Below are 25,686 nucleotides of genomic sequence, written 5' to 3'. Positions count from 1 at the left end.
GTTGGAAATAGGATCAAGTTTTCATTCTTGCCATTCTTTCAATTATTGTAGCTGCAGAAAAAAAGCTGTCAGTGTTTTATAAATGGAAGATAGTTGTCTTTTTGAACCTCCAAATAACACACTTCATTGCCTAACATATATGGCCATTACCAAAATAAATTGTAGCACAGCAGAAGATATTTACTCACACGTGGAACACATCCTGTGATTGTTTGGAAGGTGAGGGCCATAGCTCAATTTATCTTGAATTTATGTTTAACTCTTCGGTTAAAATAATTAGTTAGGAAGTTCTGTGATCATGTACACCTTTGTAGGGGTGTAACAAAGCTGTACCTTTCGGCTTCATTGCTTTGAATATTTCAATATAATGATGCATCAAAGGTTCAGTAATTATTAGCAATGTTGGCAAAATGGACAAGGGTGTTGAGAATTCAACCTTGGAAGTTTTCTTTTTAATTTTGTGGATCTGCATAAGCTTTGAAGCCAGTATTTTGGCTTTGAACCCAAGTGGACTGTTCAAAGCTTTGATGTCTTGCTAAAGCCCTGAGCTTTTTTATGCTGTTTTCCCACAACATGAATTATTTACCTGGATAAATCAATTTTCTCATTCATTTTATATATATTTTATAATATCAAACTTTTCAGAAAATATTAAGAAGTTACAATAGTAAAATGACATATTATAAGTGTTTGACTGCAAATGAAATGATTTAATTGATTTCTGTATCATTGTGGTCCATAGCAAAGCACTGAGAGATAATCTACAATTTTGAATGAGTAGTCAGTCACATAGAATCATACAATGGTTACAGCACAGAAGGAGGCCATTCGGCCCATTGAGCCTGTGCTGGCTCTTTGTAAGAGCAATCCAGTTAGTCCCATTCCCCTGCTCTTTCCCCGTAGCCCTGCAAATGTTTTCCCTTCAAGTATTTATCCAATTCTTTTTTGAAAGCCACGATTGAATCTGCTTCCACCACCCTTTCAGGCAGCGCATTCCAGATCATAATTACTCGCTGCATAAATCACCTCAATTCTGTATCCTCTGGTTCTCGACCCTTCCACCAATGGGAGCAGTTTCTCTTTATTTACTTTATCGAAACCCTTCCAGATTTTGAACACTTCTATCAAATCTTCTCTCAACCTTCTCTGCTCCAAGGAGAACAACCCCAGCTTCTCCAGTCTATCCACGTGACTGAAATCCCTCATCCCTGGAATCATTCTAGCATATTTTCTGCATCCTCTCGAAGGCCTTCACATCCTTCCTAAAGTGCGGTGCCCAGAATTGGACACAATACTCCAGTTGTGGCCGAACCAGTATTTTATAAAGGTTCAACATAACTTCCTTGCTTTTGTACTCTATGCTTCTATTTATAAAGCCCAGGATCCCATATGCTTTTATAACCGCTTTCTCAACCTGTCCTGCCACCTTCAAAGATTTGCCACATATACCCCCAGGTCTCTCTGTTTCTGCACCCCCTTTAAAATTGTACCATTTAGTTTTCTTGCCTGTCCTCGTTCTTCCTGCCAAAATGTATCACTTCACACTTCCCTGTGTTAAATTTCATCTGCCATGTGTCCGCCCATTCCACCAGCCTGTCTATGTCCTCTTGAAGTCGATTACTATCCTTATCACTGTTTACTACACTTTCAAGTTTTGTGTCATCTGCAAATTTTGAAATTGTGCCCTGAACACCCAAGTCCAAGTCATTAATATATCTCAAAAAAAGCAGTGATTCTAGTACCGACCCCTGGGGAACACCATGAAAACCTTCCTCCAGTCCGAAAAATAACCATTCACCACTACTCTCTGTTTCCTGTCACTTCGCCAATTTTGTATTCATGCTGCCACTGTCCCTTTTATTCTATGGGTTTCAATTTTGCTGACAAGCCTGTTATGTGGCACTTTATCAAATGCCTTTCGAAAGTCCATATACACATCAACCGCACTACTCTCATCAACCCTCTCCGTTACCTCATCAAAAAACTCAATCAAGTTACTTAAACATGATTTGCCTTTAACAAATCCGTGCTGGCTTTCCTTAATTAATCCACACTTGTCCAAGTGACTATTAATTTTGTCCTGGATTATCGTTTTGAAAAGCTTCCCCACCACCGAGGTTAAACTGACTAGCCTGTAGTTGCTCGGTTAACGCTTACACCCTTTTTTGAACAAAGGTGTAACATTTGCAATTCTCCAGTCCTCTGGCACCATCCCCGTATCTAAGGAGATACAGTATCTAAGGACATGACACCAATAGATTTAGTCAGTCTCAGTTTCCGTATTATAGCAAATGTTGAAGTAATCTCAGGCCAGTGTAATGCACAACCATCCTTTATTATTGATGACTTTCTTTTGATTGTGAAAAAGCAACAAAAGCTACAAAACAGCTACAAAAAACATTAACCTATTTTTGTTCGATTGCATTGTGCACATTTGCAAACCAGCTGCTTCCAAGATCAGTCTCAGGATCAGCCATTATTTAACATTTTCCCCGACCAATCACATATGCAAGGTTTCTGCTGTTTATTTTTAGGAAAGTCATTGCCATTTGCAGAATACTTTCACAATTTACAAACTCTAGTCTGTTGTAATTGTTGTTAAAGGGTAAGCAAGCAAACAAAGTTTTCAACTCACATCGCTGATAACATGCTGGGGTGAAAGATCAAAGCAGAAAAACAATACAATGTCTCTGAATTAAAATCAGGAATACAGTACATAGTATTGACAGTTAACAAAGAAACTACTGCTACTGTTTATCAATATGGAATTTTACCAATGACATACACTATTTAAAATATCAATATATGAATACAAATCTCAACCTTCCAAGAAGGAAATGTGCCCAAGCAAGGTCGCTCTTGGCAAACCATGATTCATTTTACGGATTTGTAAAGAAGCTTCACGCCCTAAAACAGACCATGTCAGCTATTTGCTTGTACAGTAATGTTTTATTACCGGTGCCAATACACAGAGGATCAAGTACGAGTGATATCCCCTTGCAGTTTAACTGAGGTCATGCTTCGTAGCCAAGAAAGATAACCTAAGATTTTATTTTCTGTGAGGTAAGCTACTCACTGGAAAATAAACTTTCTAGACACATCACAAGAATTACAAAAACAACTGAATTATTTAATTCTAATAAATATTTTTCTGATTAAAAAAATATTGTGGGTGTGTGTCATCAGAATCAAGCTCTCTAATTACAAAATAATTATAAATTGTTGTATTTTGATTCTAGGCATTAAATATTATGTGTTGTAGTTTAAAAAGAAAGCTTTTATTCTGTTTTATTTTAGGCTGTGGCAGTGTATACATTCATACTATAACTATAGCATTTATACCATAACTGCAATATCGGTGCAGTGCAGTTCTACTTCACATCAATGCTGCATTTATAGCGTAAATGCAGCCTGAATCTGAAGTCAGAGCTCGACCTGACACAAGCTTAGCATCAGGGGCAAGCTGAAACAGCTTTGCTAAAAGTGTAGTGTGAAGTCATCATTGGAGATTCAAATACCAAATAACAAATATTTTCTGAACTTTAAAAAAAATTGTCTGCCTTGTTTCAGTTATCTGTTAAGTTGGTTATCTAATATTTCTAGAATCAAAAATGTCCAAAACTATAGAATTTATTAGGAATACTCTTGAACTGTTACCAGGATTGCCATTTTACATCTTTGCCAATCTGGTGCAGTTTGTTGTGTGTTCCCATCCCCCTTAGCCTGATCCAGTTTCCCTGACAGTACATAGTACTGTGTTAAATGCCATAGCTCACTGAAACTGATGGGGAAGGGAAGTACCCTTTGCAACTGCAAAACTGAATTAATTGAAACGACAATTTCTGGCTCTGACTTACTGGTATTCAGTGAAAACTGTTGGTTACTTTATCCATAAATAATATGGGATCGAAAGCCCTTGGCTCCAATAGTGACCCGAAATCACAAGTTGCGATCAGAGAACAGAGATAAGAATTCTGGGGGGACCTGGAAATGCTGGATCTCTGCTCAGAATTCTGTTGCCTTCCAATTCATACAGTAACCTGAGGTGATGCACCTTCAACCTGCCTCAACCACAGCCCCTGATGTCAGAGGGGCAGGACCGAGGGGAGGGAATTCCCATGCTAAATTATTTCCAGGGCCCAGCCTCCCTACTGCTGATTGTCCTGGGTGCCAGGATGAACCTGGCAAAAAAGACGGATCAACGGTGTAAATGGAGCCCACCATGGCCTGGAAAACCCTAGAAATCAGGGATGTTGCTGCATGAATTGATCTTATATCAAAGGGGCCAATCAGCCTCACTTCATGCACTGCTTAGGATGGACTGCAGTGGTTCCCAAGCAACCAACCTGCAATGCATTTCCTGCTCCTCCACATCAGCGGATGCCCAAAATTAGTGCCTGCTGCTGCCTGATCCTAGATACTCCAGCAGGGTCAGGAGCAGAGATCACCAGAGCCTGCTCTGCTGCATTTACGCTGGTGGAGTGAAGCCGAGGATTTCTGGCTTCAATATGTCAGCTCTTTTGTCTTTATTGTAGAGAAATTACAGAAGTCTGCTAACATTTCGGGACCGATTTTAGCAGGGGTGCGGGTTCACGGCAGGTGGGCATGCGGGCGCGTGGGTAACGCGCCCGGTGAAATTAGTGGGTTTCCCGCGCGATCGTAGCAGGCAACCCACTAATTGGATTCACTTACCTGCTCCTCCGGGTTCCCCGCTGCTGATCTGCGCGTCAGGCGGGCTGCGCATGCGCAGTAAGATCTGTCAGCTGGAGGCGCTCTATTTAAAGGGGCAGTCCTCCACTGACAGATGCTGCCACAAACAGAAAAAATTACAGCATGGAGCAGCCCAGGGGGAAGGCTGCTCCCAGTTTAATGATGCCTCACCCCAGGTATCAATACATGGGGTGAGGAGGAGGGGGAGGACAGAGATCTTCCACCCGGCGGGCGGGAGGAAGCGGCCCGCCTCCGCCACCAGGAAGGCCTGGCTCGAGGTGGCAGAGGGGGTCACCTGCGCCACCAACATATTGCCCACCTGCACACAGTGCAGGAGGCGGTCCAATGACCTCAGTAGGTCAGCCACAGTGAGTACACGTAGTCTTTCCCCTACACTCCGTCTGCCACATCACTGCCCCCACCCCACATCTCCTTCGGCACTGCCAACACTACTCTGTCACATCACCCCTCATACCCACTCAAACCTCATCCTCATCTTACCTGCACCTACTCACCTCGCCAGTACTCACCCCGCCACTACCACGCAACCCAATCCCCATACAATCTCATGGCTCTATCCCATACTCACCCTCTCGTGCATCTCTCTCACGGCCAGCCTCACTCAACCTGCCACCACCTGTGCTGCAGCCACAGGGCATGCATCACATATGTGCAGTAGGCAGCGTAAGGCAAACGTGTCGTGAGCATGAAGGGGATGCACAAGGGTGTTTGAGGGTTTGTCATGGTTGTTACTTCTATTGAATTTCAGAACAACTCACATCACACATTATATTGGCACCACTACTGCCATGTCTTCGCGAATCCTGTCCGGTTTGTGCAATAATGCCCACTCCTGGGTATCACTATGAGGACCCACCACTGATGCCACCCATTGTGTCACTGCAGAGTGGGTGTAGGTGTATTTGCAGGGCTCTTCTGCGCAGACGACTGAGAGACATCGGCGATGTCCCCGGTTGCACCCTGGAAGGCTGTGGAGGAGAAGTTCGGGAGGGCAGTGGTGACTTTGACAGCGACAGGTAGGAAGATGGTGCACGGGCCAGCCAGGAGCAGCTCGGCATGAAAGAGGCTGCAGATGTCCACGGCTACATGTCGAGTGACTCTGAGCCTCCATGTGCACTGCTGCCCAGAGAGGTCCAGGAGGCTGAGCCTCGATCTGTGGAACCTGTGGCGAGGGTAGTGCCCTCTGCGACGCATCTCTCTCTGCGGTAGCCCTCCCTCCTGCTGTACAGGTGGATGTGTCACAGCACTCTGTTGTGGAGCTCCACGTGTCAGAGGTGGACGGCGTGGATGGCGAGGCTGGTGATGCTGTTCGCCCTCCGAAGAGGTCATGACTGCAGCTACGGCGGCCCCCATCCGCAAGATGTACATCTGAGGGGGTCCGCAAGGTAGATACATGTCTCCGGACCCCGGGGTAAGTGTGCAGGTTGGTGACTTTGACCGTCAGGAGGAGGGTGGTGGAGGCCAAACTTTGTCCCAAGTGACAGAGTGGCCTCCTGCAATGGGTGAGGGTCTCCCCCCCGCACCTGTCAAATGGACCTTTGCAGCTGTCACAGGCTGACAGCTGCAACACGTCCATTCGAGCTGGGAGTGTTTCCCCCAGTGTGGGAAACAGTCCCATGTTGATCAAAAATCACACACAGTCCCTTAATCAGGTCAGTTAATGACCTGAAATACCAAACTAAATATTGTCAAGTGGCATCCCGCTGGCTTTAATTGCCTGCGGGATTCCCACCAGCTGGGGCTGCGTGCGCACGCCGGCGTGTCAGCGGGGAACCCGGAAGTGGGCGGGATCGAGGCGCGATCCGGTCCCGCTCCTGGATTTCACGATTTTCGGGGCCCCCCCGCCGAGAACGCACCCGATAGCGGGTGCTAAAATCAGGCCCTTCATTTCACTCACCAGAAAATTATGAATGATTTGGACCGTGATCTATAGTGAAGACAAATCATCTGCCCCAACAATAAATTGATGATTCTAACTTCAGACCACATTAAAGGAGCAACTCCTTTACAAAGTGAAGAAAATTGCAACCAGTAATAAAAGGGGCTGAATCCCAATAGTACTAGATTCTTTGCATGCTTTCTGCCCTTGATGTCGTGTGGAATTTCAAGTCGAATACCCCTCTAGGATATCACTTTTCTGTAAAACGAGGCTGAAAAACAAATTTACATCTTCAGGTCTAAGTAATTTCTCAAACCAAATGAATTGATGTCGCACATAGAGCAAAATTAAAAAGCAAGAACAAACTAGCCAGTAATGAAACACCATGAAGGAATAAGGGCAAAATTGAAACTAAAGAAAAAGGCATACACGAAGCACATAGACAACAAAGGAGAGGATGACAAAAGAGAATACGAAAAGGTTAGGAAAGAAGTTAAAAAACAATTCGGAAGGCACAGAGAAACGATGAAATTGAATTATCAAGGAATATAAAAAGAAATAGTGAAGTATTGTACAGACACATAAATAACAAAAGAAAAATCAGGATAGGGTTAGGGCCACTAAGGGATACACATGATAAACTCACAGGTAATGACAACGAAATGGCAGAAATATCACATAATTACTTTGCCTCAGTATTTACCAGGGAGACTAACATGGTGGGCATGACATTAGAAGACGAGATCAAAAAAGATATAAAGACATTTAAGATGCAAAGGGGGGAGATAATTGATAAACTAATCAAAATTAGGGAGGACAAAACCACTGGTCTGGTTGAATTGCATCCGTGCATATTAAAAAAAGTTAGGGAAGAGACATCGTGCCCGATATTAGGAGGGAGGCGGGTTGGTAGCGGGGGGTGGACTGGGCGCGTGGGTAACGTGCCCAGTGAAATCGGTGGGTTTGGCACGTGATCGTAAGTAAATTGAAGCCACTTACCTTGGCTTTCGGGTTTCGCGCTGGAAAGCTGCGCAGCGGGTGGACTGCGCACCCGCATCATAGGCTGTCAGCTGGAGGAACCCTATTTAAAGGGGCAGTCCTCCACTGACTGATGCTGCAGAAAATAGGCAAAATTACAGCATGGAGCAGCCCAGGGGGAAGGCTGCTCCCAGGTTTAATGATGCCTCACTCCTGGTCTTACTGGATGGGGTGAGAAGGAGGAGGAGGAGGAGGAGGGAGATCTTCCACCCGACGGATAGGAGGAAGTGGCCTGCCTCTGCCACCACGAAGGCCTGGCTCGAGGTGGCAGAGGAGGTCACCAGCGCCACCAACATATCACACACCTGCATACAGTGCAGTAGGCGCTTCAATGACCTAGGTAGGTCAGCCGAAGTGAGTACACTTCCTCATTCCCCTACACTCCGTCTGCCACATCACCGCCCCCACCCCATATCTCCTTCTGCACTGCCAACATTACTCTATCACATCACTCTTCACACCCACTGAACCCTTACCCTCATTTTACCTGCACTTACTCACCTCCCCAGTACTCATCCCACCACTACCACTCAACCCAATCCTCATACAATCTAATGGCTCTGTCTCATACTCACCCTCTCATGCATCTCTTTCATGGTTAGCCTCACCCAACCTGCCATTACCTGCGCTGCAGCCACAGGGCATGCAACACGTATGTGTAGTAGGAAGCATAAGGCAAACTTGTCGTGAGCATGAAGGGGATGCACAAGGGTGTTTGAGGGTTTGTCATGGTTTTTACTTATATTTGATTTCTGATCAACTCACATTACATATTGTCACCACCACTGCCACGTCTTGGCCATTCTTGACTGGCTTGTGCAATAAGGCCCTTTCATGAGGTTCTGCATGAACACCCTTGATGCCACCCATTGGGTCACCCTACAGTGGGTGTATATGTAGTTGCACGACTACTTTGTGCAGGTGCCTTTTGCGCAGCACTGTGTTGTGTAGCTCCACGTGGCGGAGGTGGACGGAATGCCTGGCGAGGCTGGTGATGTTGCTGTGCCCTACAATGGAGTGATGAATGCAGCTGTGGAACCCCGCCCCCGCCCCCCGCCGCCGCCATCCTGACTGTGTGAGGGGGTCCGCAAAGTAAGTAAATGTGTTTGGACAGCAGAGTTCAGGGTATAATGTAATAATTTTGAGTGTGGAGACAACGGTGTGGCACGCAAAACTTTGTCTGAGGTAACAGAGTGCCCTGCTGCAATGAATGAGGTATTCCCCCCAACTATCAAGGAATCCTCTGCATCTCCCAATGGCTGCTGACCGAAACACGTCGGCAACACCAGGGAGTGTTTCCCTAAGCACGGGAAACACGCTGAGGAGAGTCTAAAATCACATCCCTGCTAAAACCTCTTCCCAACGAGGTCTGTCAACGACCTCAAGTACCTCCCTAACTATCTAAACTGTCATCCCGCTGGCTTTAATTGCCGGTGGGAGTCCTGCATGCGGGGGCTGCGCGCGCACCTATTCGCGTCATTGGGGAACCCGGAAGCTGGCTTGTTGGAGCCGGGCTCCGGACCCGCTCCGGGATGCCCCAATTTTAGGAACCCCCCCCGCCACAAACGCACCTGCTCGGCCATCCTAAAATTGACCCCATTAGAGGCACTATTATATATATTTAAAATTCATTGGAAAAGGGAATACTGCCAGAGAACTGGTGGACAGCTAACGTGATTCCTATATTTAAAAAGGGAGATAGAAGCAGTCCAGGGAACTTTTGACCAATGAGCTTGACGTCGGTGGTCGGAAAGATAATGGAATCCTTGCTCAAAGATGTAATAGAAAAACATCCAGAAACTGAAAATATGATAAAGAATAAATCATAGAAAATCATTGAAAATTTACAACTCAGAAGGAGGCCATTCGGCCCATTGTGTCCGCGCCAGCCAAAAATGAGCCACCCAGCCTAATCCCACTTTCCAGCACTTAGTCCGTAGCCTTGTAGGTCACAGCACTTCAGGTGCACATCCAGGTACTTGTTAAATAAGTTGAGGGTTTCTGCCTCTACCACCCTTTCAGGCAGTGAGTTCCAGACCCCCACCACCCTCTGGGTGAAAAGATTTTTCCTCAGCTCCCCTCTAATCCTTCCACCAATCACTTTAAATCTATGCCCCCTGGTTATTGACCTCTCTGCTAAGTGAAATAGGTCCTTCCTATCCACTCTATCTAGGCTCTTCATAATTTTGTGCACCTTAATTAAATCACCCCTCAGCCTTCTGTGTTCCAAAGAAAACAACCCCAACCTATCCAATCTTTCCCCATCGCTAAAATTCTCCAGTCCTGGCAACATCGTCATAAATCTCCTCTGTACCTTCTCTGGTGCAATTACATCCTTCCTGTAATGTGGTGGCCAGAACTGTACACAGTACTCAAGCTGTGGCCCAACCAGTGTTTTATATAGTTCCAGCATAACCTCCCTGCCCTTATATTCTATGCCTCGGCTAACAAATGTAAGGAGTCTTACAACACCAGGTTATAGTCCAGCAGCTTTATTTGAAATCGCAAGCTTTCGGAGCTTTCCTCCTTCGTCAGGTGAGTGTAGGATTCCATAAAGGTACAGCATATATAGTCAGAGAACAATGCCTGGTGATTACAGATAATCTTTCCAACTGCCCGTTATCACACCTCGGCGGAGATATAATCAAAGCAATCAAAGGAGTGGAATGGTGTTCAGACGGAGAAACATGACATACAAGACTACTGAATACACAAACGGTCAGAACACAAAGACAGAGAGAGAGAGACACCTAAAAGGCAGAGAAAGAGACAGAATGACCAGTTGTATTAAAAACAGATAACTTTTTTTCGCTGGTGGGGTTATATGTAGCGTGACATGAACCCAAGATCCCGGTTGAGGCCGTCCTCATGGGTCCACACCCATGAGGACGGCCTCAACCGGGATCTTGGGTTCATGTCACGCTACATGTAACCCCACCAGCGAAAAAAAGTTATCTGTTTTTAATACAACTGGTCATTCTGTCTCTTTCTCTGCCTTTCGGGTGTCTCTCTCTATCTCTCTCTTTGTGTTCTGACAGTTTGTGTATTCAGTAGTCTTGTATGTAATGTTTCTCTGTCTGAACACCATTCCACTCCTTTGATTGCTTTGATTATATCTCCGCCGAGGTGTGATAACGAGCAGTTGGAAAGATTATCTGGAAATCACCAGGCATTGTTCTCTGACTATATATGCTGTACCTTTATGGAATCCTACACTCACCTGACGAAGGAGGAAAGCTCCGAAAGCTTGTGATTTCAAATAAAGCTGTTGGACTATAACCTGGTGTTGTAAGACTCCTTACATTTGTCCACCCCAGTCAATCACCGGCATCTCCACATAATCGGCTAACAAAGGAAAGTATTCCATATGCCTTCTTAACCACCTTATCAACCTGTCCTGCTCCCTTAACAGATCTGTGGACATGTACTCCAAGGTCCCTCACTTCCTCTACACCTTTCAGTATCCTCCCATTTATTGCGTCCTCCCTTGCCTTGTTTGCCCAAATGCATTACCTCACTCTTCTCCGGATTGAATTCCATTTGCCACTTTTCTGCCCACCTGACCAGTCCATTGATATCTTCCTGCAATCTACAGCTTTCCTCCTCACTATCAATCACACGGCCAATTTTTGGATCATCTTCAAACTTCTTAATCATGGCCCCTAAACTTAAGTTCAAATCATTAATATATATCACAAAAAGCAAGGGACCAAGTACTGAGCCCTTAGTCAGCACGGATTTCAAAAGGGAAGCTCATGTTTGATCAACATTATTGAATTCTTTGAAGAAGTAAGTGAAAGGTAATGTAGTAGATGTAATACATTTGGATTTTCAAAAGGCCTTCGATAGGGTCTGCATAGGAAACTCATGACTAAGGTCAGAACATGTGGAGTCGGGGAACAAGTAGCAGAATGGATCGCAAGCTGGTTACAGAACAGAAAACAAAGAGTAGGGGTTAGAGGTAGTTACTCAGACTGGCAAAAGGTGGGAAGTGGTGTTCCACAAGGATTGGTGCTGGGACCAATGTTGTTCACCATTTACATAAATGATTTGGACTTGGGAATTGGAAGTACAGTTTCAAAATGTGTGGATGACACCAAATTGGGGGGTACAGTTAATACTGAGGAGGACTGTAACAAAATACAGGAAGACATTCATAAACTTAGGGAATGGGTAATTGGCAAATGAATTTCAATACAGTTAAGTGTGAGGTATTACATTTTGGTTGGAAGAATAAGGGGGCCACATACTCTTGGATATTAGGAGTCTAAATGGGGTAGAGGAGCAGAGGGATCTGGGGTGGTACAGATACACAAATCACTAAAAGTGGCGACACAGATTAATAAGGTCATAAGAAAAGCAAACCAAACACTGGGGTTCATTTTTAGAGGGATAGAATTGAAAACCAGAGAAGTTATGTTAGACTTGTACAGAACCTTGGTTAAAACACACTTGGGGTACTGTGAACAGTTCTGGTCTCCATCTTATAAAAAGGATGTGGAGGCACTGGAGAAGATACAATAAAGATTTACTCGGATGATACCAGAACTGAGAGGTTAGACCTATCAGGAAAGATTGAACTGACTGGGGCTGTTTTCTCTTGAAAAAAAACTGAGGGGTGACCTGATAGAGGTCTTTAAGATTATGAAAGGGTTTTATAGGGTAGATGTAGAGAAGATGTTTCCAATTGAGAGGGAGACCAGAAATAGGGGCCATAAATATAAGATAGACGCTAATAATTCCAATAGGGAACTCAGGAGAAACTTGTTTACCCAGAGAGTGGTGAGAATGTGGAACTCACTACCACAAGGAGTAGTTGAGGTGACGAGTGCAGATGCATTTAAGGGGAAGCTGGATAAACACATGAGGGAGAAAGGAATAGAAGGATTTGCTGATAGAGTTAGATGAAGTAGGGTGGAAGGAGGCTCGTGTGGAGCATAAACATCGTCATGGACCTATTGGGCTGAATGGCCTATTTCTGTGCTGTACATGCTATGTAATTCTATGTAATTACATTTGCTCTTTGCTTTTATACCATTCGCTGTTGCAGCAAGATAGCAACTGAATTTGTAAAGTGGAAGCCACTATCATTTCTTCTTAAAGTCCTAATCTCGGAGGATAAAGGAATTTAGGAGCAAAGAGCTAACAGCATTCATCTTTTCTTTGGCTGACATCCTAATGATACTATATTTGGAATTTTTGTATTTCACAAGAAATATTGTTTTTGTATTTTTCATCGGTTTAGTGTTTCTGGTTTGCAGCTTTGTATAATTCTATTTACATTGCATAAATATATGTGACTTGATTTGTATTTCTGAGTAGTTTTTTAAATATATATTTATGCTAAATTTTGTAAATTATAATTATATCTGACTTTAATGATTTGACAATCACATAAATCATTTCTTGTGTTTGCACCAGCCCTTTCTCTAAGCTTGAGTTGAGTGTAAGACACAGTTGCAGTAATTTGAGCTCAAGCACAAAGACTTCAATAGGCAACTCACTCTTTGTACAATCAACCACACACAGATTAAAAGCAAATGTTCTCAGTATTCTGTAGGCTAAGCTAAGGCAGTCTATAAAATTTGCTTCCATTGAAAGAAGAGAGACAGATAGAGAACCAGTTGCTATCCTGGGGAATCCTTACACAAGGTAAAGATCACAAGGCTGCTCTTGCACTCTCCATCTTCCCAATTTCAGGTGGGTTGGAGGTTGGTGGTGGTGGTGGTGGGAAATCGGATCAGTCATCGGTTTCATCCCTGGTCACTGCCACTGGGATTTTCTGTTGGAAGTAGTGGTGGCCTTTGAATACATTCACCCAGTATGTTGCTAGCATTCAACGTTACTGTGGGAAGCAGAGGGGGATTTAAAATTTAAATCTCCCTCCACAGAGTGTAACATCAACAACAACAACTTGCATTAATGTAGCGCCTTTAACACAGTAAAACGTTCCAAGGCGCCTTCACAAAAGCGTAATCATAAAATAATTGACACCGAGCCAAAGAAGGAGACCTTAGGACAGGTGTCCAAAATGCTTTGTCAAAGAGGTAGGTTTTAAGGAGCTCTTAAAGGAGGAGAGAGAGGTAGAGGCAAAGAGCTTGGGGCCTCAGCATCAAGGAGCATTCAAGTACACTTCTTCAGCCACAGAACTTAATTTTTTTTTGAAAAGACCCTCCTGATCAGCTGCTCAAAAGACAATTGCTCCGCTGCTGTAAATGCCTGAGGTCCACAACAATGATTTTGCATCTCCCCTTCCTCTCCCCAAAAGTGAGCTTCACACCAAATTAGGCTGACCCGAGAAAATCCGCCGGACTCAGCCAATGGCCAAGTGGGTAGGCGCAAAGCTTGCCCCACCAAAGATACAGTGGTATTCTGACAAAGTGGACATTCCCGCCTCACTTTTCCTCTGAGGAGTCCACAAATCGGGCACTGCCAGCTGTGACCTCACTTCCTCATGCCACAAGAAGTTCTGCCTTCATGTTCTCAAAGTAATGATTATAAGGATAGTGGTATCACCCTCATTCATTATCTTCACTGATGTATGCAACAAGGAATATCATTAATCATGAATCAAGCATCTCAACAACACTAATTTTATATCATTACCTGTAGGAGCACTGGGAAAAAAAATCCAAATTCTTATTTATGTTCATCACAGAGTTGTACATGCCCCTCATTCGGTTCTCTGTAAGGTGAGATACAACATTGGAAGGCTCCCCAATGATATATTGGGTAAATGCATTCTGCCATGTCCTGCTGAGCTATACAGACTAAGAAAATCATTTCTTCAATCCCCCTATCTATGCTGAATCTGCTGACCTCAGCTAGGGCGACAGGAGGGTCATTACAATTGGTTTCAGTCTCCTGGATTAGGGTTGGGATGATCAGTCATACTTCCCACTCCAGAAAGGACCCTTGCTGCATGTGCATGTGAAGACGCTAGGCGAGCCCAAGGCCTTGATTGGCTAAGATGCCCCTGTGATTGAATCAACTGTTGACGCAAACTATCAAGGCTTAAACATGAATAATGACCACTTAGGTAAGATATTAGAGGGTGATCAGCTTCTGAAAACCTATAACCCCAGTAAAGAATCAACACCTTTAGGATTGGAGGGGAGAAAAATGAGAGGGATGCCAATCCCTCAAGGAGTTTTCTAACAGCAATTGCTCCATCATCTCTTACTACATTTGTAAGGCTATCATCTTCCTGCATCATTTTATGCAGCTATGCATGGTTTGGCTATAATTTGTTCTGGCAGTAACAAATGTGATTGTGTTTGGATGTGACAACTTGTGTTTGATGGAGAGAACATGTACAATGCAATGTTTTTAAGGAGTGACAGGTGAGATGTGTTTTTTTTAAAAGTATTTCCCGATGCAACAATATTTTTACTTCAACTTAGTAAAAGAAGATTTTAATAACATTGATGGCACATGTAAAAGATCTTTTATAGTGTGTCGCGTAATGGCTATTTTACTATGTTTTATGCAGGAACAGAGTGCAGAGAGCTCAGTAAAGCACGGTGCAACAGAAAATGCAAGACGTCCAGCTTTATTAACCATCTGTCATGACGTGTTGCATGGAGAATTGGAACCTGGCCAATTGGTGAGTTGAGGTTATGCTGCAATATTAGCTTGATAAATGGAAAAAAAGTGATTTGATTGACCAGCACAGCAGGTGTTCTTGTGTTTTGAAAATCCTGACTGAGTCTTGTGTTTTACTGAGCTCTGTCCCCATTACAGCACAAACACACGAAAGCATGATATTCTCATCAAAACACCAGTTCAGGTAAAGCTACTTGAAACCAGCACTGCAGCTATTCTTTAAGTTGACAGTGTGCTATGTCAGGGGAGAAACAGGTTTGAGCCCTTCTGCTGCTGACTTTCTGGTCTACAACTGTACAAAAAAAAAATTAAAGAAAAGGAAGTCAAAATTTTACATTGAAGTTCAACTGAAAGGAAAAGTATACTTCAACAATGGGTATTAGTGGGTTGAAGTCAATGGAGAGTAAAATCGGGTGAGGTGTAAAACAGGCGTCTGACCCACCCCCACCCCGTTCCCACCAGGTGGGTTAGGCGAAAATTACCCTCTTAATGTGATGTATTAGTCTTGTTGGCTACACAGGTGTTTCTGCAGTAACATCCTCTTGGTCAGTTTCTTCATCTTGCTCTGAATATGATTGTGGAGTGACTTCCTTCTGCTGCTTTTGAACAGGAAAGTTGTGCAGCATATTGCAGACAATAACCTTAGGGACAATGGTCCCGATTTTAGAATGGAGGCGGGGTGGCAGCGAGGCGGTGGGGGGCGGGGGGGACGGTGAATGGGTGCGTGGGTAACCCGACCAATAAAATATGTCAGTTTCCCATGCGATCGCAAGTGAATTGGTGCCACTTAACATAGGTTCCAGGTTTGCCGTCCAAAAGCTGCGCAGCGGACGGACTGCGCATCCACATCACAGGCTGTCAGCTGGAGCAGCCCTATTTAAAGGGCCATTGCTCGAAAGGCTTTTGCTGGAGCAAAGACCCAGAAATCACAATGGATCAGCACAGGGGCAAGGTTCACTGCAGAAGCTACTGGACGGGGTGAGGAGGAGGAGGGAAGTGTTTTACCCCAAGGACAGGAGGAAGTGCCCAGCCTCTGCCATCAAGAAGGCCTGGCTCGAGGTGGCAGACGAGGTCACCAGCAGCAGCAACATCTCCCACACCTGGATCGAGTGCAGGAAGCGCTTCAATGGCCTAACTAGGTCAGCAAAAGTGAGTACACTTACTGATTCTTCTACATTCTGTGCTCCACATCACCGCCACCCCGCCCCCCCCCCCCCCCCCCACCAACTCATTCTGCACTGCCAAGACTACTCCATCACATAACTCCTCATATCCATTTAAGGCTCATCCTCAACTTATCTGCACTTCCTCACCTCCCCATTAGTCACCCCACCACTACCACTCACCCCAGTCCTCATCCAATGTGATGTCTCTGTCTCATACTCATCCTCTGATGCACCTCATTCATGGTCAGCCTCACCCAAAGCAATGCATTCATCGGTTGGTCACTTCACCATCACTCACTCACACATCTGTACTTTCTCCCCTTCTAGGAGAAGAGAGCGCAAAATGCATGCGAGAGGGCGATGACTGGAGGGGGGTCTCCTCAAACACTGGTCCTCACAGACGCGGAGCAGGAGGCGCTCGAGATCAGCCGCACCCTCGAGTGCCTGTCCGTCAGGGATGCCGAGACTGGCACCCCACAAATGTCTGGTGACACAACTTTCACATTCATCACACACAATATGAATTGATGTTAACAATGTATGCCATGTTCAACACCTCAGTAAGCTCATTGCAACATGACACATCTGTGATGATGCTTAATATGGCCTTCTGTTCTCTTACAGGCCCTTCAACAACCACAGTGACGGCAGAGGGCGATTCCTCAGGGAACCTGCATGCCTCTGAGGGTGCGCCGTCACATCTTAATGAGCCATCCACCAGCGCAGATACTCACACCTTGGTGGGTCCTAGTCGTCAGTTCGTTGGGTTGGCACCTGGTGAGTCACCACACACAAGTGAACACGAGCAGATACTGATGGCATAGGCAGCTGTGGAGAGTCCACGTCAGTGGGAGCACTCCTCTCCAGGGTCTGCTCAGCTGGACACAGATGCTGAACCCCAGGGGCCATCCTTTAAAAGGAGAATGATTGAGGGACAGCAGCACATTTGCGAGGTACTGGAACAGGTGTCACGTGTACTCTCCACAATAATGCAGAGGCTGGAGGAGTCCAACTCCTGCATGAATGGAATGGTGGCACAGGTATGTGAGGGAATCTCTGAGATAGTGTTGCAGGGACGTGAGCGACAGTCCGAGATAGTGTCACACGTTACTGCTGAAATGTCTGAGATAGTGTCGCAGTTAAGTGCGGGATTTTCTGCGATGGAGAGAAGGCTAGCTTCTGTTGAGCTTCAAGCACGGCTCACAAATCAATCCATTCAGGCCCGAACAACGGCCATTAGGGCTCAGGGTGAACAACATTCTGCCGCCTTAAACAGGCTGACAGATACTTTAGAAGTGGCCTTCCAACGCATCACACGTGTCTACCACACTGTTGTCCAGCAGGATGGTAGGAGTGATGTGGGCCTGTCCCTGGAGAGGAGTGCTCCCACTGTATATAGGAGCCCTGGCAGCAGCTCTGAAGTGCTAGATTGTATAAATGCAGAGATTAGACAAGCGTGTAAGAAAGGCATAGTGGTCTTAATGGGGGACTTCAACCTTCACATAGACTGGGAAAAGCAGACTAGCAACTGTCAGAAAGGTAGTGAATTTCTTGAGTGTGTCCGGGATAGTTTTTCACAGCATTATGTCCTAGAGGCAACAAGAGGGCAAGCCATACTAGATTTTGTAATGAGTAATGAACCAGATTTAGTTAACGGCTTAACTGTGCGTGAACATCTATCCAATAGCGATCATAACATGATCGAGTTCAATGTAGTGTTTGAAAGGGAAAAAAGTGAATCAGCTGCTAAGATTCTAGACTTGGGCAAGGCCGACTTCAATGGGATGAGACAGAGACTGTCCACAGTAAACTGGGCAAATCTGTTAATGGGTAAAACGACTGATGATCAGTGGGAAATGTTTAAAGAAACATTTAACGTGATACAGAATCGGTTTATACCCCTGAGGGGCAAGAACTCTACTTGCCAAAAAAAACAGCCATGGACAACTAAAGAGGTAAGGGACAGTATAACACATAAGGAAAGGGCATACAAAAAGGCAAAAAATGGCACAGATCCTGACGAATGGGTAAGATACAAAGATCAACAAAGGGTCACAAAACAGATAGTAAGGGCTACAAAAAGAGAGTATGAAAAGAAACTCGCAAGGGATACCAAAACCAATACGAAGAACTTTTATAGTTTTTTTAGGAAAAAGAGGGTGGTCAGGAGCAGTGTTGGCCCCTTAAAAACTGAAAGTGGGGATATTGTCATTGACAATGGGGAAATGGCAGACATGTTGAACGATTAATATTGAATCGGGGACAGGGACTCGATAAAATTAACATAAGTAAAGCAACAGTAATGAAGAAAATAATAGCACTAAAGAGTGACAAATCCCCAGGACCAGATGGTTTCCATCCCAGGGTTTTAAAGGAAGTAGCTGAGCACATTGCGGATGCCCTAACTATAATCTTTCAAAGTTCTCTAGATTCTCTCTGGAAAATTGCACATGTCACTCCGCTTTTCAAGAAAGGAGAGGGAAACCAGGGAATTATAGACCAGTTAGCCGAACATCTGTTGTGGGGAAAATGCTGGAGTCTATAATTAAGGATAGGGTGACTGAACACCTTGAGAATTTTCAGTTAATCAGAGAGAGCCAGCACGGATTTGTGAAAGGTAGGTCGTGCCTGACAAACCTGATTGAATTTTTTGAAGAGGTGACTAAAGTAGTGGACAGAGGAATGTCAATGGATGTTATTTATATGGACTTCCAGAAGGCATTTCATAAGGTCCCACATTAGAGACTGTTAGCTAAGATAGAAGCCCATGGAATCGAGGGAAAAGTACAGACTTGGTTAGGAAGTTGGCTGAGCGAAAGACGACAGAGAGTAGGGATAATGGGAAGGGACTCACATTGGCAGGATGTGACTAGTGGAGTCCCGCAGGGATCAGTCTTTGGGCCTCAATTATTCACAATATTTATTAATGACTTAGATGAAGGTATAGAAAGTCTCATATCTAAGTTTGCCAATGACACAAAGATTGGTGGCATTGTAAGCAGTGTAGATGAAAACATAAAATTACAAAGCGATATTGATAGATTAGGTGAATGGGCAAAACTGTGGCAAATGGAATTCAATGTAGACAAATGTGAGGTCATCCACTTTGGATCAAAAAAGGATAGAACAGGGTACTTTCTAAATGGTAAAAAGTTAAAAATAGTGGATGTCCAAAGGGACTTCGGGGTTCAGGTACATAGATCATTGAAGTGTCATGAACAGGTGCAGAAAATAATCAAGAAGGCTAATGGAATGCTGGCCTTTATATCTAGAGGACTAGAGTACAAGGGGGCAGAAGTTATGCTGCAGCTATACAAAACCCTGGTTAGACCGCACCTGGAGTACTGTGAGCAGTTCTGGGCACCGCACCTTCGGAAGGACATATTGGCCTTGGAGGGAGTGCAGCGTAGGTTTACTAGAATGATACCCGGACTTCAAGGGTTAAGTTACGAGGAGAGATTACACAAATTGGGGTTGTATTCTCCAGAGTTTCGAAGGTTAAGGGGTGATCTGATCGAAGTTTATAAGATATTAAGGGGAACAGATAGGGTGGATAGAGAGAACCTATTTCCGCTGGTTGGGGATTTTAGGAGTAGGGGGCACAGTCTAAAAATTAGAGCGAGACCTTTCAGGAGTGAGATTAGAAAACATTTCTACACACAAAGGGTTGTAGAAGTTTGGAACTCTCTTCCACAAACGGCAATTGATACTAGCTCGATTGCTAAATTTAAATCTGAGATAGATAGTTTTTTGGCAACCAAAGGTATTAAGGGATATGGGCCAAAGGCAGGTATATGGAGTTAGATCACAGATCAGCCATGATCTTATCAAATGGCGGAGCAGGCACGAGGGGCTGAATGGCCTACTCCTGTTCCTATGTTCCTATGATAGCAAAAGAGGACGTGGAAGTGGGGACGCTACTCAAAGCGCTCCCACGTCTCACCCATTGCCCCTCTCTCAACCAGTACCCGCAATGCTGCCTCCTCTCCAGGTGGCCGAGTCTGCCCCTGCACAAGTACAGGTGGAGCAGTCTTTGGTGGGGCCCTCACGGGCTCCAAAATCCAGAGGGCATAGGCCAAAAGCACCTTTGCACTATGGGCATGAACATGAGCAACCTGCCACTACCTCTGCTGCAGCCACAGGGGATGCACCACGTAGAAGTAGTAGGAAGAGAAAGGCTAAGGTTTTGTGATCACAAAGGGTATGCACAAGGGTGTTTGACAGATGGTCATGTTTTTCATTTTTTTTTGTTAAACTCACATTAAATGTTATGATTATCACCATTACTGCCACGTCTTGCCCATTCTTGACTGGCTTTTGTGATAGGGCCCTTTCATGAGGTTCACCATGAACGGCATCACTTGATGCTACCCAGTGGGTCACTTTACAGTGGGTGTGTGTCGTTGCAGGACTGTTTTGTGCAGAGAGGGGTGGTGAGGCTGGTGATGTTGTTCGTCCTCTGATGTCGTGGCGAATGCAGCCATTGCATCCCCCATCCTGATGATGTCAGTTTGAGGGGGTCTGAAAAGTTGGTAAATATGTGTGAACAGAAGAATTGTGAGTGAAAACTAAGAATTTTCAGTGATTACACAAAGATCTCCCAGCCAAAAGTTTGTCTGAAAGAACTGAGTACCCTGTTGCAATAACTCATCTTTTCTCCCCGTCTGTCAAACAAGCATTTGAATGTCCAACTGGCTGCTGGTTTAAACACGTCTGGTAGAACACGTGTGAGCACGGGAAACACGCTGAGGATGTTTGAAAATCAATGTGCCTCAATATACACAAAATTAAGTACTTCATGTACTTCAACTATCTAACTGTCTGAACTGTCATCCCGCTGGCTTTAATTGCCTGCACTTAACGCACCTGCACTTGGATTCCAAAATCGAGCCCAATGTCAGGGCTGCACCCGAAGGCATTCTCAATCTGCCATACATCTGAAGTGATGCTTGAAGGTGCCAATGGTATGCTCTATAATGATTCTGGTAGCTTCAGACACATAATTGTCTTAAAATAAAAGCTTCATGACTGCTGTCCGGGAAGTGGGTATTGTCCTGAATGATGTGTTCCTGATTACTGACCAGCTGTCATGTATGCTGTGACATTATGTCCAGTGGCTCACTTGGCCATTGGAGTTCCTTCAATGAAACCTGGACTTTGGGAAATCCAGTGGCGTAGTGAAATCGTGCAGCCATGTCATGCTGCTGTTGCTATTCAGTGGGAAAGAAGCCGTACATGCTGGCCCTTTTGAGCAATGTATCAGTCACTTCTTTGATAGATCTGCAGGCGGCAAATTGGCCAAGATTTCAGATGAACTCTGTACCAATTTGGAATAAGATGGAGGGATTGGAGTTGAGGGCAGTGATGACCTTCATTGGCAGTGCCGTCCCTATGGTGGAGCTTGTCTGCAGGTGTCTATACACCAGATTTGCATCTGCCTCCTTACTGACCTGGAGCATGTGGAGACAGTTCCCGTCATCTCCCAGTATCTGTGCCCAAGGTCTGCAAATATGGTTTGTAGCATAATGGGCTTCCACCACCCTTTCAGGTAGCGCATTCCAGATCATAACTACTCGCTACGTAAAATAGTATTTCCTTATGTTGCCTTTGGTTCTTTTGCCAATCATCTTGAATCTGTGTCCTTTGGTTCCACTGCACCACTTTTATTGTTATGACATAATGCACAGATGATACAATAGAATTTTTCCAGCTTGATAACACCTTACGATGAAGTTACAGATCATCTCATTGTGTAGTTGGCAAACAATTTTTTGGAAAGTTTGCCAAACACTTTTGCAAGGAAACAATAATGTCCTTTTTACAACGGCAATCAATTTCATTTGTCATTTTCCATTGGCTTCTCAAGACAAAAAAATTTTAGCATTGTTTTACCCCTTTTCATGGATCATGTGGGAAGCATTCTTGGAAGTAATTTTTCACTACAGCTGGTAGTAATTGTTATTTGATAATGACTAGACAGGCGATTGTATTTGCCCAGAATGACATCAGTCAATATTCACCTGAACTAAACATTTGTGTCACAGACCCATCATAATTTGTTGCATAGGAATGCACTTAATTAAAATGAAAGGGACTCACTAATTTCTGTAATTTCTGTCAACAATTGTAATGCTGCAACAATGGGCTAAAACACTGGCAAGCATTCAAAAGTAAAGGGGGAGTTTTAACCCCTGTGAATAGCATAGTTGCATTTAAGGGGAAACTGGATAAGTACATGAGGGAGAAAGGAATAGAAGGATATGCTGATAGCATTCAATGAAATAGGGTGGACGGTGGCTTGTCTGGAGCATAAACACTGGCATAGACCAGTTGGGCCGAACGGCCGACTTCTGTGTTATAAATTCTATGTAATTCTATGTAATGTCATGGCTTATTATTTCGGTTCCACCCTTCTATGTCTATGTTCTATGTTTAACACATGTTCTATGTCTTACACTTCCCTTTCCTGCCAGTCCAACTTTTTTGGTCCAGCAATGGCTTTCCGCAGACACCTGATTTGTGCTTCTTCCTACCCTGTTTTCTGTGAGGACTCCATGGGGTAAATATTAACTGAGAGTTGGGAAGAGAGTGGGGGAAAGTTTTCCAGTTGCAAAACCCAGAAGGTAAGTGGGTGGGTTAATGAGGCCCATCAACAGCACTTGCGGGTTTCACGCCCGGCAGTCAGCCTGATTGACAGGCTGGCTGGCTGTCGGGCAGGAAGGTCTGCCACAGCAGGCTGCAGCTGGGGATCAGACAGAGGGAGGGATCACAATTAAACTCCAAGCTTTTTTTTGAACTGCTATTAAGTTAGAATGCCTACATCAGATTTACCAGTTCCCAATAAAAATCTGCAGCCTGAACTGCACAATCAAATATGAACATTCCTTCTGCTTTTCATGAATGCAAAAGTGACAACACCATGGAGTAAATTTTAACGTCGAGCCGGAAAGGGAGCAGGGGGGACGATATCCGGGTGCGAAACCCGTAAGGTAAGTGGGCGGGTCGCGATCATCAATCAATTGCACCTCTGGGTTTCGCATCCTGCAGCCAGCCTGATTGACAGGCTGGCTGGCTGTCGGGAAGGACGGCCTGCAGAGGAAGAGAGGGAGGGACCATGGGCCGGGTAGGAATTCAGGAGGCTAAGGAGCAGATCGGGGACCGAGGAAGAAGATCGGGGTTGGGGGAGGGGTGAGGAGGAGTTTGGGGCGGCAGGCCGAGGAAGAGATCTGGGGTGGGCGGGGGGGCGAGGAAGATATCAGGGGGGCCGGGAAGAGATCGGGGCACCTGGAAGAGATCGGGGGGCCAGGAATAGATCGGGGGTGGGCCGGGAAAAGATCGGGGGATGGCGAACAGATCGGGGTCCGGCAAGATTGGATGTCGCTGAAGGTCGGATGAAGGGCCAGAAGTAGGTGGGGATCCATCAGCGTTGTGGTGGGGGTGGGGGTTAGCCGATCACAGGGGTCCTGTCGGCCAAGTGAGCTTGTTGGGCCTGGACGAAGCACTCCTACTCCTCCGGGCCCACAAGCAGTGCAATAAAGCCACTCACCTTATGGATCCGGCCCTGCCCGCCCACTTTCACCTGATGTGAATGGGAAGCGATGGGAAACCCAAACAGGTAAGGTTAAATTTGTTTTGTTATTCCAATACACAAAATTTAAGTACCTCAAGTATCTCATTGCCCTTTTAAGTATCGGCCCGCCGGATTTAAGTGCGGGCGTGACTTTCTGGTGTCTGCTCTCCACACGCAGACAAATCTGCCTGAGTTAAACCCAGAAGTAGGCATGTTGGAGCCGGGATGCGGTCCTGCTCTGAAAACAGAGGAATTTTACTCCCACCCGTTCTTGGGGGTTAAAATTTACCCCCAAGTGTGAAAAACATGACAGTAAATTTAGACCACAATAAAAAGTAACCCATTACTTGTCAAAACCTTAGGCCCCAATATTAGCGGGGAGGCGGGAAGACAGCGGTGGGGGCAATTGGGTGCGTGGGTAACCTGCCCAATAAAATCTGTCCGTCACCCACGCGATCGCCGGTAAATTGGAGCCACTTAACATGGTTTCCAGGTTTGCCGTCCGAAAGCTGTGCAGCGGGCGGACTGCACACCCGCATCACAGTCTGTCAGCTGGAGGAGCTCAATTTAAAGGGGCAGTCCTCCAATGGCTGCTCCTGGAGCAAAAACCCAAACAACACAATGGAGCAGCACAGGGGAAAGGCTGCTCCTAGATTTAGTAATGACTCACTCCAGGTGCTACTGGATGGAGTGAGGAGGGGGTGGGATGTGTTCTACCCGCGGACGGGAGGAAGTGGCCTGCCTCTGCCACCAAGAAGGCCTGGCTCGAGGTGGCAGAGGAGGTCACCAGCAGCAGCAACATCTCCCGCACCTGAATCCAGTGCAGGAAGCGCTTCAATGACCTAACTAGGTCAATCAAAGTGAGTACACTTACTCATTTTCCGACATCCCGTATTCCACATCACCGCCCCCACCCCCCAACTCATTCTGCACTGCGAACACTACTCTATCACATCACTCCTCATACCCACTCAAAGCTCATCCTCAACTTACTTGCACTTCCTCAGCACTTCCTAACCTCTCCATTACTCACCCGAACACTACCACTCAATCCAATCCTCATACAACGTCATGGCTCTGTCTCATACTCACCCTCTGATGCATCTCTTTCACGATCAGCCGCACCCAAACCAATGCATTCATCGGTTGGCCAAATCACCATCACTCACTCACGCGTCTGTACTTTCTCCCCTTTCAGGAGAGAACCCAGAATGCACAGGAGAGGGCGAGGACCGGAGGGGGTCCACAACAGATAGTCATCCTCACAGATGCGGAGCAGGAGGCGCTGGAGCTGAGCCGCACCCTCGAGTGCCTGTCCGTCGGGGACGCCGAGACTGGCACCCGACAAATGTCTGGTGACAGAACTTTAACATTCAGCACACACAAAATGATTTGATGTTAATATACCTTGCCATCTTCAGCACCTCAGTACGCTCATCGCAACATGACACATCTGTGATCGTGCCTAATATTGCCTGCTGTTCCCTTACAGGGCATTCGGCCGGCAACCACTGTGACGTCGGAGGGCGGTTCCTCAGAGGACCTGCCGGCCTCTGAGGGCACACCGTCACATCTGAGCAAGCCATCCACCAGCGCAGATACACACACCTCGGTGGATCCCAGTCCGCAGTTAGTTGAGGTCACAAATGGTGAGTTACCACACATATGTGAGCACGAGCAGACATTGGTGGCAGGGG

The 25,686-nt window shown here is 45.5% G+C and overlaps 1 protein-coding gene and 1 long non-coding RNA gene across 5 annotated transcripts in view; one reads left to right on the top strand and one right to left on the bottom strand.

The window, feature by feature from the left end:
* tet3 (tet methylcytosine dioxygenase 3) overlaps nt 1–25,686 on the bottom strand; it is a 257,674-nt gene that overhangs the window by 122,316 nt on the left and 109,672 nt on the right. The gene's annotated exons all lie outside the window — the stretch shown is intronic.
* The window catches only part of LOC137335810 (uncharacterized), a 50,212-nt gene that overhangs the window by 4,163 nt on the left and 20,363 nt on the right, over nt 1–25,686 (top strand). The window contains exons 2-3 of one of the 2 annotated variants that reach the window (XR_010966499.1): nt 15,141–15,254; nt 17,044–17,111. This is a non-coding gene — a long non-coding RNA (uncharacterized lncRNA). Of the gene's footprint in view, nt 1–15,140; nt 15,255–17,043; nt 17,112–25,686 lie in introns of those variants that run through there. The other variant, XR_010966500.1, reaches the window with a different exon arrangement.

The sequence above is a fragment of the Heptranchias perlo genome, chromosome 20, assembly GCF_035084215.1.
Source record: "Heptranchias perlo isolate sHepPer1 chromosome 20, sHepPer1.hap1, whole genome shotgun sequence".
NCBI lineage: Eukaryota > Metazoa > Chordata > Chondrichthyes > Hexanchiformes > Hexanchidae > Heptranchias > Heptranchias perlo.
Note: the sequence above shows the minus strand (reverse complement) of the source record. Positions and strands in the feature narration are given on the sequence as shown.